General features: G+C 41.9%; 1 long non-coding RNA gene across 1 annotated transcript; it reads left to right on the forward strand.

Annotated features, from left to right (window-relative positions):
* The first annotated feature begins 24 nt into the window (after positions 1-24).
* Positions 25-10,023, forward strand: LOC310680033. The gene is made up of 3 exons (XR_014512626.1): positions 25-292; positions 4,054-7,332; positions 7,693-10,023. It is a non-coding gene; the product is annotated as an uncharacterized lncRNA (long non-coding RNA).
* The last annotated feature ends 4,059 nt before the right edge of the window (positions 10,024-14,082 follow it).

The following is a 14,082-nucleotide window of genomic DNA, read 5'->3' on the forward strand; positions in this document are numbered from 1 at the left end:
TGGGGAGATCACATTTAGGGGATCAATGGAACGGTTACCCAATCCTGTTTGTATGGTTGTGCAGATGCCGAGACTGTTCAACCCACTCATTGGTTCTAACCACATGTTTTAGCTATTGTAACATACTCTCTACTTTTCTGAGCTGTGAAAAGATCTAGCCTGGCTTAGGACATTCCTACAGAGTTTGTATGAAAGAGCAATGAAGATTTGTGGAAGCTTCATGTTTTCCTCTTTTATTTAGAAATAGAGTATACACGAAGAACAGATAAGCAAGCAATCACTCCTACAGCAGGTAAGTACAGTTGCCAATCTTGCATCAGGGCCGCAAAGAGCAATGGTACTTGAATAATATTTCAGTTTTGTACAGGTCACAGATCTCTCTTCCACATAAATTCCAACTACAAAACTCCCCAAAGGTTTTGTGACCCTCCTCTCACTACTTGTGAGAGCCTTCTTCTAAAACAGGGAAGATAGGCTTTGCAGCCGTAAAGGCACATTAAGATTCTTCAGTTAATTTCATGGTGTGCATTGCAGACTGCAGGAGGGATCAGAGGTTCAGCCTTGGTAGAGCAATTAACACTGGAAAATCACATACAATTCACATCTCACATATCATAACACCTGTATTCAAGCACTGCTTCCTCCACTTAGTTAAAGCTTGAACTGCCCATTGAGCAAATGACAGGTGATGATTGCTAACCATTTGCAACCAAAACAGCTTGACAAAGGATAGCCAGCCAATATCCAGAGCACCATATTGTATTGTGACACCTTTTGCATAGAACTGAGAGTGAAACTAAGGTATTAGGCTGTCAACACTCTACTTTTTACCTTTTTCTGGTAATGTCCTATCTTGTATTACACAATGTGATGCCAATGCGAGTTTCCTCACGCCACAAGATTGGTTGTCAATAGCAGAGAAGAGGAAAAGGCACTGTGAGATAATGTCACATCCAGTATTGTGTGATAGAGGTCTGTATCACCTGTACTTAAAAAACTGAGTTTTATTTAGTGCTTCAATTCAATTAAATAAATGTTAATGGAATACCTTATGACTGATCAATCAGTGTGGAAATTCCATCATTGCTTACATTTTTTGTGGAGGCTCCCCAGTGCATTTTGGAAACCTGGAAAAGCAGAAGTCTAAATTATTTGTGAAGCATTCATGGATTCAAAATGCTCCCCACTTCATATAGTCACTTTCCATGACGTGAGGAAAATATAGCAATGGAGAGGCAGACCTAGTGTGGCCATCCACACTGCCCTCTGTAAAATGCTTCAGTGCCCTTTTTGTGAGTCCTGAGAAGAGTTATTGTCTCTCCTTTAACGTAGCCAGTGAGCTTGGAAAGAGAAGGTCATCTCCCACTAACTACTTGGAAGAGATGCCTGCTGTTCCTCTAAACAGCATCAGAAAATAGAAATTTTCTCCCTTTTACATAATTAGAGCCATTCAGTGAAGCCAAATGCTGGAAGACTCAGAACACACAATAATCAAATAATTAAACTATGGCATTCGTTGCTGCAAGATTTAGTGAAGGCCAACAACTTGGGTGACCATGAGAGGCTTTATGAAATATGCCAGAGGAATAAAGTTGGCAATTACTATTAACCATGATGGTTGTGTACCAATTTCTGCACTGCAGGTAGTATATCTCTGGGTACCAAGTGTTGGGCTTTACCAGTAGGCTTGGTGCTATTGTGCTTTATGTCCTACTTGTGAGCTTCCCAAAGGCCACTGGTTGGCCACTAAGGGAACACAATGATAGATATGATGGGCCTACAGCTTGATCCAAAAGGACACTTCTTATTTTCTTAGCTTCTGGGGGGTGGGGGTTGTGTACTGCTAGATGCTCTGCATCTAATGAGGAGCTCTTTCCAGGCAAACTGGCAAGTAGATTTGCAGGTGCTTGCCATTAAATAACTAACATCAAAAACAAAAAAAGCAACATCTTGGTGTGAAAAAAATCTAATGAAGAAATGAAAGCAGAACGCATAACAGAGCTGTATATATCTTTTTGTGATGGAGGCCACAACCACTATTGTGTTCGTTCCTTAGCAGCCTGCAATTCCTGCCTTCACAATAATTATCTCTATTATGACACCAAATGGGGGCTCAGCAAGGAGTTCTCTGGGATCTTCTATCTGATGTAATTTCTAAGTTAACGGGGAAGCACAAGATGATCTGAGAGTAGCATACATTCCAGGGGAACGAATCATATTTTTATGGTGATAAACCTGTTACTGCAGGAGGCAATTATTTCCAATTTGGTTCTCTCTCCTGCCTCCTTGCAGAAATGTGAAAACAGGGGAGGCTTAAGGGTTATCAAACCCATGGCAAGCTCTTTGGGTTTGATAAGAGTACACTATACCTACTGAACTCAGAGATAACCTTTAAAAAAATTATGCTTGCAGATGGATTTAATCTTTTTGAAAATGAAGTTATTTACTGTGGCAGGATCATCATTAGAAACTTTGCTTAACAGATTCCACCTACTCTCAAGAACCAGCTCACAAATCGCTGTTCTCTCACGAACTTTCTCTGAGGGCCAAGCTACATGACTAACCTGGCATACAGAAAATGTTGGTTATTCAGTGGCTCTGTAGAGAATTGGTATATGGGAACAAAGTCCAAGAAGAAGAAGAAGAAGAGTTTGGATTTGATATCCCGCCTTTCACTCCCTTTAAGGAGTCTCAAAGCGGCTAACATTCTCCTTTCCCTTCCTCCCCCACAACAAGCACTCTGTGGGGTGAGTGGGGCTGAGAGAATTCAAAGAAGTGTGACTGGCCCAAGGTCACCCAGCAGCTGCATGTGGAGGAGCGGAGACGCGAACCCGGTTCCCCAGATTAGGAGTCCACCGCTCTTAACCACTACACCACATTGGCTCTCAAGGCAAAGACTTGTCTCCAGAGTTGACCTATTGAAATAAATGAACCTAAGATCATCATGTTTATTACTTTCAATGAGCCTACTTTGATTAGAACTAACACTGGTTACAACTTCCAAATATTTAAACAGGTTCACATGTTACAGTCAATGAGCGTACAGTCACTGTACACAATAGTTGTGCTGCGCAACTCAACAAGTGTACACTTTCACAGAAAAACTTGTACATGCATAAAAACCATGTGTTCTTTTATTCATTGTAACACGTGAACAAGCCTTTGAGTTGAATGTGTAAGCCGTCCTAAAGAGAAGAACTGAGGGGGGCAAGGAATAAAGATAGTCTTTCTTCTCTTTTCCCCCAGCAGTTCCTCACCTTTTCCTATTTCTCTTTGAGTTTGCATCCAGTCCAACCTAGTCATTGCTCTTCTTCCCAATTTTGACTCATCTGTACATTTGCAAATGCGATAAGCTCATATTCCCCTGTTAAGAGAAACTGAGATGACATCAGGGGTGGGTGTGTTAGCAAATGGATGAACGCTGAAGAAAAAAGCTCACATTTAAAAATCTGAAGACCTTTAGAAACATGCTCTTACCTTTGTGCTCTGCAGATAAGGACTGACCACTGCATGAACTCCTGCAATGAAAATTTGGCATGACAATGATGTATTTGGATTGTAAAAAGATTATTTCTTCCACCCAGCCCCCTTTCTCTCACACACACTTTCAGTGTGGGATGATAAATGAAAAGTTCATCTTCAGCTTTCAAAATATATATTTAAAATGTTGCAGTTGGGGGTGGGGTGGGGGAATCAAAGGTGACAAAGAGCAAACAAGGAGCCTAGGCAAACATCAGTAGCCATGCCAAAAGAAAATGTTTGTTGTCAAATGTTGTCACTGGCTTCGTCTCCTATACCTCTGAGTCTGGGGACAACTTTGACGTTAATTTTGGTGCAAAATTTCCTGTAAGGAACTTGAGCTCCCCCCCCCCCCGGACCTTTCCTTGACATCCTGGGGACCAGAATTTATATGAAAAGCAAGTCTGCTAAGGAATTGCTCCTTCGTTCAAAGGCCCACCCCACTGCACAACACCTCCCCATTGTTGTGAAGCAATGTCAGCAACAAGCTTGAGGTTTCTGACAGACTCTAACCCAAATTTCTTCTTCTTTCAGAATAAAAAGTTTTTCGCACCATACTGAATTTTTATTGATGAAAAATAGATTGGAAAAACAAGAAGAAACAACCCCTAACAGTGCTTGATTTATAACACAGAACATAACTGCTTTATAATATGATCATGGGACATCCACAAAGTATAAAATAATGCAGGTGCATAAGAACACGAATCTGCAGGGATTCTCGCTTTTGATTTTCAGGCATGTCTGGAAGTCCCTTTTATGCCAACAGGCCTTTGGAGCTGTTTAAATTTATTAGCCAGCCACTATCAAGATTATTTGTATGGTTTTTAATGGTGTTTTGTTTTTTACTGCTCTTCACCAGTGTTTCCCAAACATACAATGACTGTGTAATCCTTTAGAAAGTTTAGTCTTACTGGGGTGCCCCTTCTTCGGCAAAGATAATTTGGAGGTAGTTTTAATGACACTATTTTATCTTTGAATAATTTTCTGCAGTTAAAACAACTGTGATCATGATTTACATTTTTTTGCCATGTACCCTTTGAAACCATTTCATGTATCCCTGGGTATTTGAGTACCACACTTAGGGAAACAGTGCTGTACATCATATTGATATTTTATGATATGGTGGTGTAGGAATACTGTTATAAATGAATGAATAACTCCATTGGACTCCACAAGTCATCCAGCCGTGCTTGTCGGGCTCCCCAGTTTGATCTTAGTCGGGGAGCAAAGTAATTCCTTCCTGCATGCTCTCTTCGCAATGAAAATCTGACTCTACATTTCCCTATAGTGGTTGAGGAAAAACAAGATACATAGTTGCCTCCTATGGAAATTAAGCACATAGCTCATCTGGCATTTAGTGGCAAATATCTGAAAAAAATAGGCATGGCTCCCAGGAATATAATTATATGAAACAAATAATTGCAAAGTTTGATGCTGTCTTCTACTTCCAGTGCTATTAAACAGGATCAGCCTATAAAAGAGAGAAATCATCTTTGGAGGAAAGCATCTATCGCAACTGTTGTGCCCAAAATTTGGTCTCTCTCCCTCAACTTTCACTAACCCGTATTGATTACAGGTACTATTTGCACAGAATCAGATCTATAAGCCCAAATAATTCTGTATTTAATAGCTCTAATAAGCATTTTCATGTCTTAAAGTTGTGACAGTCCTCATTGTTTTGGCATCCCCTTCAATATCCTAAACCAGATTGTCTCTGCCTAGCACTGTAGGCAGAAACATTATGGTGAAGGGGAACTTTGGCAGCAGTGAATCACTGCAGAGCAGCCAAAACATAAATATAAGGAAGCTAATATGTTTGTTGTTTGATTGTGTTGCTTAGTGAGCAACTGCCTACAACACTGCCTGTGTGCTTTTCCTTTTATCTTATTTTAGCTATACAGTGGTATCTCGGGTTAAGAACTTTTTCATTTTGGAGGTCCATTCTTAACCTGAAACTGTTCTTAACCTGAGATACCACTTTAGCTAATGGGGCCTTGCTGCCGCCGCCACACAATTTCTGTTCTCATCCTGAAGCAAAGTTCTTAACCCGAGGTACTAATTCTGGGTTAGTGGGGTCTGTAACCTGAAGCGTCTGTAACCCGAAGCGTCTGTAACCCAAAGCGTCTGTAACCCGAGGTACCACTGTGCAGTTTTTTCTTTTGAATGAAACCTGAAAATTCATGGATGGGCTTAGGGAGGAAATCATAGAGCATTCCTCAAGGGGACAAGCCCTAGTGGAAACCAGCCTTATCCCCACCATTCATGTCATCAGTTTAAATGCCATCATACCATGCAATGTTAATCATGACTTTCTTCTACCACAGGAGTGGGAAACCTTTGGTCTGGGGATAAAAACATAGCCCTCCAGTCCTCTGTAACCCAGCCCAGGCCACATACCCCAATTTCCATACACTTCCATACCCTGCAGATGAAAACTGCAACAACAACATTTATACCACATCCATCTGACTGGGTAGCCCCAGCCACTCTGGGCAACTTCCAGCCTATACAAAAAACATGATCAAACATTTTAAAACTTCCCTGTACTGGGCAGCCATGAGAAGTCTTCTAAAGGTTGTATAGTTACTTTTCTCCTTGGCACAGGGGTCGCATTTCTCCCATGAAAATAGGGGTGTCCTACCATACTCTCCTAGATTTCTCTGATGACAATAGGGACATCCTAAGGCAAAGTGGGACATTCTGGGATCAAATCAGAAACCGGGATGGCTTCTGTAAATCCGGGACTGTCCCTAGAAAGTAGGGACACTTGAAAGGTCTGCACTTCTCAGTGGCTCCATTCCACATCTTCAAGTGCTTCTGCACATTCTTGAACTTTGAGAGAACCTCTTGCTTAAATGGAAAGATGTGTGCATGCGGGTCAGTACACAAACCCACAACAGAATGTAGGCTACACCTTTTGCTCAGTCCACTTTTGCCTCTGGCCTTGCCCACCAGTGGCATGTAGCCTTCAGAAGCTTGAGCTGTAAAAGGTCCCCCCACCCTCCCCTGCTCTACTGCAGACACTGATATGGTCCAGTCTTGGCAGATGTTGTCTAGCCTTTACTGAATACGAATCACAGCCTTGGAGCTATCAGAACAAGACCCAGCAGTGGCAGCTCTAAGCCACTTAGGAACAGAGTGCACTTTCTGCCAGAGTTTCCACAGACACGAAGTTTCATCAATCAACCAACTGTTTGCAGGGATCTCTTTTTTAAAAAAACCCAAAAGCCATTGATGGATAGAACCACTACCTAGATCTTTAGATTCAGGTGGATGCATGCAATCCTCTGTGAGTACTTAAAGCATCTTTATTTTGGGGGGAAGAAACACAAAAACCTTTTATCTTCTTACATATGACACACAATGTGAGACATTGGGGAAATCTATATCATAGGATAAACCTGAAGAGACAAGACACAGAATAGTCTGTAAACCTTTTCTGCAAACAAAAAGTCATGTTGTGAGGTGACACCAGGGATCTTGTTCAAATCAAAGCAACCCAACAAACACAAGCTGATTCAGAGCAATAACTGAAAGGGTATCAAATTCCAAAAGACTAGCCATGAAGTGGGCTATGAAGCTGGGAGTTATAGATACCTGTCAAAGTTCATTAGAAAACTAACCAGGATGCCAAGCAGAAAACTATGCAGTAGCTACAAGTGGTGGTAAACTCCAGATTTTGGGCCCATTTCACAGTGGAGTCCAGATCCTTTTAGGTTAGAGTCGAGTCTGAAGTAGATCCTGAAACATCCGAGCCCATCCATGCCATGAACATGGCCTGCCTCACCCCACCATTTTGTATTGGCCTAAGTAACTACATGGCGCTGTGGGTTAAAGCCTCAGCGCCTAGGGCTTGCCGATCGAAAGGTCGGCGGTTCGAATCCCCGCGACGGGGTGCGCTCCCGTTGTTCGTCCCAGCGCCTGCCAACCTAGCAGTTCGAAAGCATGTCAAAGTGCAAGTAGATAAATAGGGACCGCTTACTAGCAGGAAGGTAAACGGCGTTTCCGTGTGCAGCTCTGGCTCGCCAGAGCAGCAATGTCACGCTGGCCACGTGACCCGGAAGTGTCTTCGGACAGCGCTGGCCCCCGGCCTCTTTGAGTGAGATGGGCGCACAACCCTAGAGTCTGTCAAGACTGGCCCGTACGGGCAGGGGTACCTTTACCTTTAAGTAACTACATACAACTAGGAGAACATGTTTTGCCATATTTCCATCCTGTGCCAGGCTCCATCTTGTCCCATTTGTGGGTGGATCTTTTTAGGGAAAATTCTCAAAAATCCTTTATAAAAACCCATATAGCTTTACAAACAAATAAACATTTGTTTACTACAAGGAAGTCTGAGACGGCATCTTTCTTTCTTTTACCATTTTACAGCTGCTTGGAGCAGGTCTGTTGCTGTGTAGTAAAAATATCTGCATGTAAACAACTGTACGTATGTACAGCTCAACTTCTTATGTACACGGGTACGCAGATTGTACATCTGTTGAGTGTAATATGTAAACAGCCCTATTGTGTGATGAGTTGTACATGTTCCTAGCCTATTGTGCGTACATCCAGACCAAGTTGGAAATAATGTATTGTTCCCATGGCCCAACCCTTCCCACTGGCCCTTGCTAAATGGGTTATTGTGCAGGCAGCTTCAGGGAACACCTCTTCCCCTGTTGGGAAACCTTCAGTCAGGGCTAATTGGAGTCAGGGGTTGTTTCTTGCATGTGGGAGCTTTCTATTCATACATGCAAACAACTCTTTTAAGTGAACATCAAATGGACATTCATTGGGGGGATGGGCCTATAACTGCCTCTGTGCATTCATTCAGTGAGCTCAGTGCAGTGGGAGACCAGCCAACCAGAAGAGTCTCTGAGGTGTACTTGCCTGGAGGCAGCATCAGCATACAAAGTTAGGTCCAGTCCAAGGGTTGGGCAAACAGCAATCCACATGGTCCAAGGGTCAAGGAATCCAATAATTATGGGGTCCAGGGTCAAGATGAGCAGGAAGCTGCAAGGTAGAGCCAGGAACTACTAGCAGTGTTGCCAGCATTTGGCTCTGCTTAAGAAGGCTGAAGCCAGCTGGTTCTCATCAGTGCCTTCTCCTCTGTGTCCTTGAAGGCTGATCAGCTGCAGGTGGAGTCACTCCCTCTCTCTTCAGGCTGCTGTTCTGCAGGTGAAGCTGATTCCTGTCCCATGACAGTATACCCGGTTCTCTATACTATTGAGACATCCCCATGGTTTCAGCATTTTCCATTATTGCTACTGCCTGATTTTGTCCATTGTTGCATGATTTGCTCGGCCCTTTTGTTCTTACTGTGCACGTTTTAAAGTTTTTCACTGTTAGCTGTATTTAAACATTGTTTTATACAGTTCAAATTGCCTCAGAAGGCCATATATTGAGATCTAATATTCATGGTAGTGATATCTATATTTTATAACTTGAAACAATAATGGCCCCACGACCATCAATGTACCAGAGAGGAAGAGAGAGCAAGCATAAAACAGAGCTGGAATGTAAACTCTCTATATTAAAAGGTGCCAATAAATATGCATCCAGCTGGAGGTTTGCATAAATGCTGCCCTGGTATTATGACAAAGGGCTGGATATTGTGTTTTAAATTATTAAATGGAAAATATGCGCTAACAAAAAAGAGCAACAAGCCATTTGGCATTACATAATTCCCAAACAAAATGCTAGCTTTCTTTTTTTTTAATGGATTAAAAATGCAAATAAACTAGCCCTGTACAGCTTGAGATCAACCAGGCCAAATGGAGCTATGAACTGTGGTGTGTGAAGCTCACTGGCCTCAAAATAAAATTGAGATACCATCTGCACTAAGCATTGAAAGCAGTATTGTACCACTTCCTCCAAAGAATTCTGGGAACTGAAGTTTGGTCAGGGCCCTGACATTTGTTATCACAAACCCTATTCCCCTCAAAGAGTTACAGTTTTCATAGTTTAAGCACCAATCCCTCTTCCCAAGGGACTCTGAGTGTTGGAACTCTGTGAGGAGAACAGGAATCTCCTAGCAGCTCTTGGCCCCCTTAACAAACTATACTTCCCAGAATTCTTTCAAGGGTGCCACGGCTGTTTAAAGAGGTATGATGCTGCTTTAAATGTATAGTGCAGATGGGGGCTGCATCACAAATTGCATGAGTCATGAGCCCTCCTGTTATGTACTGAGTTGAATAGGATCCAAAATGCAGCAGTCTGATTGGTCCTAGAACAATAGGATCCAAAATGCAGCAGTCTGATTGGTCCTAGAACAGTAGGATTCAGAATGCAGCAGTCTGATTGGTCCTAGAACAATGCAGCAGTATGATTGGTCTGCAGGAGCCACCCAATCCGGCTCCAGATGGAAGTGAATCTACAACCTGATTCGCCTACAGGAGAATTCCGGAATTAGATAATCACGTGCAGCCCATTGTGTAAATAATGTATATAAAGCAGATACTTTGAGGGGACTTTCATTCCTCCTCACCACTATGAGCTGAATAAAGAGCATGGAATCCACTCTCGACTCTGAGTATATTTCACCTCCTCACCTCACACTGCTGATCCTGCACACAGATATCCTTTGAAACCTGCACTTCTACATGTTTTGCAGTGAGATTCTCCAGAAAAGTAATGTGCACAAAAATGAATGTACTGAGGTAAAGTATGCATAGAAGTGCTTATATTAGCAGGGGGGGGGGGAGAGAAAAGCATTATATTAGCGAAATAAATGTTTATATTAGGAGAAATTGGCACTAAAATGGTGATGGATTTTCATGGGGTCTTAAAAAATATCACAGATAAAGGGTTTTGCTGTGTTTGTAGAGTTCTAAAATAGCTTTAAGTATTTTGCACATGCTCACAATGATGCCTAGGATTTGTTATGTAGGATTTTATATATCATTTGTCTTCACAGTGATGCTTAGGACTAGAAAGCAATGGGTTCCCTAGACCAGAAGGCTTGTCCTGGCATCCAAACAATTGCCTGAAGCTGCAAGTGGCTTATGACACTTTCACCATCATGTTCTACTTCCATTGTCAGAGGTGGCATGCTTTCTGATGTCAGTGGCTGGGAATCAAGTGGGGAGAGTGTTGTTGTGCACAGATCACACTTGTGGGCTTGTCAAAGGCATCTGTTTGGCCACAATTTAGTATCATCAGCAAAATGGTCAGGTATGATGGGAGCTGCCAGTTCGACAACACCTGGAAGGCCACACATTGGCTCCTGCTGAGCTAGGTGGACCAATGGTGTGACTCAATATAAGTCTAATCCCCAAGAATCAGTTCCCATTGACCAGTCCAACTCAGATTTACATGCAGAGGCATCTTTCCTTGTGCAAACCATGTTTGTTGGAGAAGGGACAATTCATTTTCACTGCTTTGTGGGGAAAGTATCTTCTTCTAAAATTCTTCATGGAGTTCAGTGTTAGAGTTCAGCAACATCAAACAGGCTACACACACAAACACACACATTCCCAGAAGCCTGGAACAGCTTATTTAGCTGATGGAATATTTCACAAGACAATTTTTTTTGTAATTGATTTTATTGCACTCTGACAACACCTCCATATTTCTTGGCAGTATAGAGCAATTAATCTGCCTTTAAGTGGTTAATTGGGTACCATTTGTACAAACTGTATGCACACATCCCATTTTGCAGTGGTGTTCTTCTTGAAGAAAGCAATTGCTGTGGGCTCTTTTCACTCTTCAAGCTCTATGGGAGGAAAAGAGTCCAACTCTTGACTGCAATAATTGCTTTTAATTTCTGGTTGTTGCTTTTCATTTAAGTTTTTTGAAAAACTTACTTTTCTTGTCCATGAGTGATCATTCTAAAAATAGCCAGGTGAGGGATTAATTTCTTTTGTCTGAAAAACAAAACAAAAAACTGAAGACCAAAAAGAATTTGCTGTTGTTTGGGTTATTTTTATGTATTAATTATAGGTCATGATACTTGCCGGCTGCTGAAATGTTTGCAATAATAATAATACTACTGTGAGTGCTCAATCAGGCCAATTCATCCATAATCAAGAGTCTTTTGAGGGGCAGATTGTTAGCAATGAGGAAAAGTATCCTATTCACTGGAGTCACAGGTCAGACTCTGTCATGTCAGTGCTGGATTGCCAGCAGCATCTTTGAGTGGGGTGAGGAGGATAAAAATATGGGCAGATGAGATGTATCTGCCTGGCTACTTGGTGCAGCACCGTTCCAGATCAGAGGGGCAGGCAGGGGAATTGGTGCAGTCCATAAAAATTCAATCTCCTTCACCAGAAGACTTCACTGTGCCTGGGTTTCTGGGATTGTTTGTGGTGATGGGCCAGAGAGACAGAATGGGGGGTGTATGATAGTATACTATCCACCCACTTGTTCTACAACCTCCTTGAGCAAGCTGATGGAAGTAGTCTCAGATGTGGTGCTGGAGAGCTCTTTCATGGTAGTGTTGAGGGATTTCAATATCCAGGCCAAGGCTGCCTCAAATGGGGCAGCTCAGGACTTCATGGCCTCTGTGGCAACCATGGGGCTGTCTCAGTATGGAACTGGTCCAACGCATGAGACATGTCTGGTGCTAGGTGGAAGAACACCGTAGAGTGGTACAAGACGACACCAAATAAGAGTACAAAGAGGCCTAAAATTCAGATATCTGATGAAAAATTAGAAATAATTTACCATAATTTAAATAGAAGTACACTTCATCTCTGCATAGTGGGGAAGACTGTGACCAGGTGATCTATCTATTTAGGTGCTAACTTTTGATGGGCTTCTCCATAGACCCTGCTCTCTGTTCTTATGGTTCTTTTGCTTTAACTGGACTTAGACCAGAGAGACATTCAACTAAAGAACACCGTCAAATAGGGAACTATCCTCTGACAGTCCTTCAAATAATGGACTGTCCTCTATAAAAATGTCACTGAGATGTTCTCTTTTGCATTTCATTGAAGGGTGGAGGCTACTCTGTTCTGTTCTGTATCGCTATCCTTGGTTGCCAACCCTTGCCAGTTTGGCAGCCAGTGATAGACAAGATGAACCCTGAGAGACAAAATGGAAATATGAGAAGGAAATACAGGCATTCTTGCACCACACTGCCCTTGTAGTGGGTAGCTTCCCATATTTGGAGTCAAGAATAATACAAATCTCTATGATCCCTTGGCGCAAATGGTACCTTCACATCAGGAAAACTCAAAGGTGGTGTCACCAGACTCAGATTGGGACTGTCTTATTCAAAGATGGGAATTTGCATTTTCAGCCTCCACTTCTCAAAAAAAACAGCCCAAAAAACCAACCCTTTCCTGATCTAGAATAGGAGAAAAAGATTAGTGATTAACAAAATTGCGGCAATAATAAATAATATGACAGCAAACTGAGAGATAAACAGAGAAACTGAAAGCAGTGGTGGAAAGAAGCCAGAAAAGTCCAATAAATATTTCTATTTCCTATATGAAAACAAAACATTCCCATTCAATTATTGTAGTAATCTGCTTTCAGTTCTCATCTGTAGAGCAGAATAAATGAAGTTCATTGAAAAGAGCTGTCACTTTCTTCAGAGCATCTTTGAAGCGGCTTCGTCGTCCTCCCATATATTATTAGAACCATTCATGTTTAACTGTTTGTATTTTAACAATACTTAAATGCTCACAACCAGAGGTTTGTACAAATGTTAGGCAAATGCCAAGCCCATTTCATCGAGAACTTGTAGAATTTCAAGAAGCTTAGCAATTGAAGTGTGCGTGCAATATTCCAGGTTTAAAATAAATAAATACAATAAAAATTTAAAAATAACTTTTATTTATATCCCCCCTACCCGGCTGAAGTCGGGCTCTGGTCTGCTAAGTCGGGCTCTGGTCTGCTAAAGTTAGCAAATCCTTTAAAAAAAAGGTTTCATTTTAGTTGTAGGAATTTCATCAGGTTCAGTGATCATATTTAATTACTCATCCCTATGGTCCCTGGGGAATTTCAGGTCTCCCTCTCCAAGGACAGAGAGAGGTCCAACCTTGAAGTGGGAGATATAATCTATGATCCCCCAGCTATGCCACTGCATAAATGTCCACTGCTTTTGCCCTAGTGATGTTGGAACTCTGGGGTCATTAGGGCTGAAAATGGTGTGTGTACAGGATTATAAAACAACAACAAAACAACAACAACTACTACCCTGCCTATCTGACTGGGTTGCCCCAGCCATTCTGGGCAGCTTCCAGCATACACAGAAACATAATAAAACATCAAACATTTAAAAAACCCCATGCAAGGCTGCCTTCAAATGTATTCTAAAAGTTGTATAGTTCTTTATCTCCTTGACATCTGATGGGAATGACGCGCAGTATAAATTAATAACAGAGTTTTTAAAGAATAAAAGCTTTACTGAGTTAAAATAAACTTCTTCATAAACAACATGGTTCCAAACTGTTTGACTGAGATTACATACTGACTGTTCACAACTGAGGCAGACAGACTCTCATTGAAATCTTACGCAGAGAGCACAAAGAGAAACTGGCTGCTAAGTCACATGTCAGAGTGACTCAACAGTTAGCAGTTAGGCCTGAACAACTTCAGTAGGCCCAAATGATTGTGCAGTCCCAGCACTTC

This window comes from Podarcis tiliguerta (genome assembly GCF_965153285.1).
Source record: "Podarcis tiliguerta genome assembly, chromosome: 6".
NCBI lineage: Eukaryota > Metazoa > Chordata > Lepidosauria > Squamata > Lacertidae > Podarcis > Podarcis tiliguerta.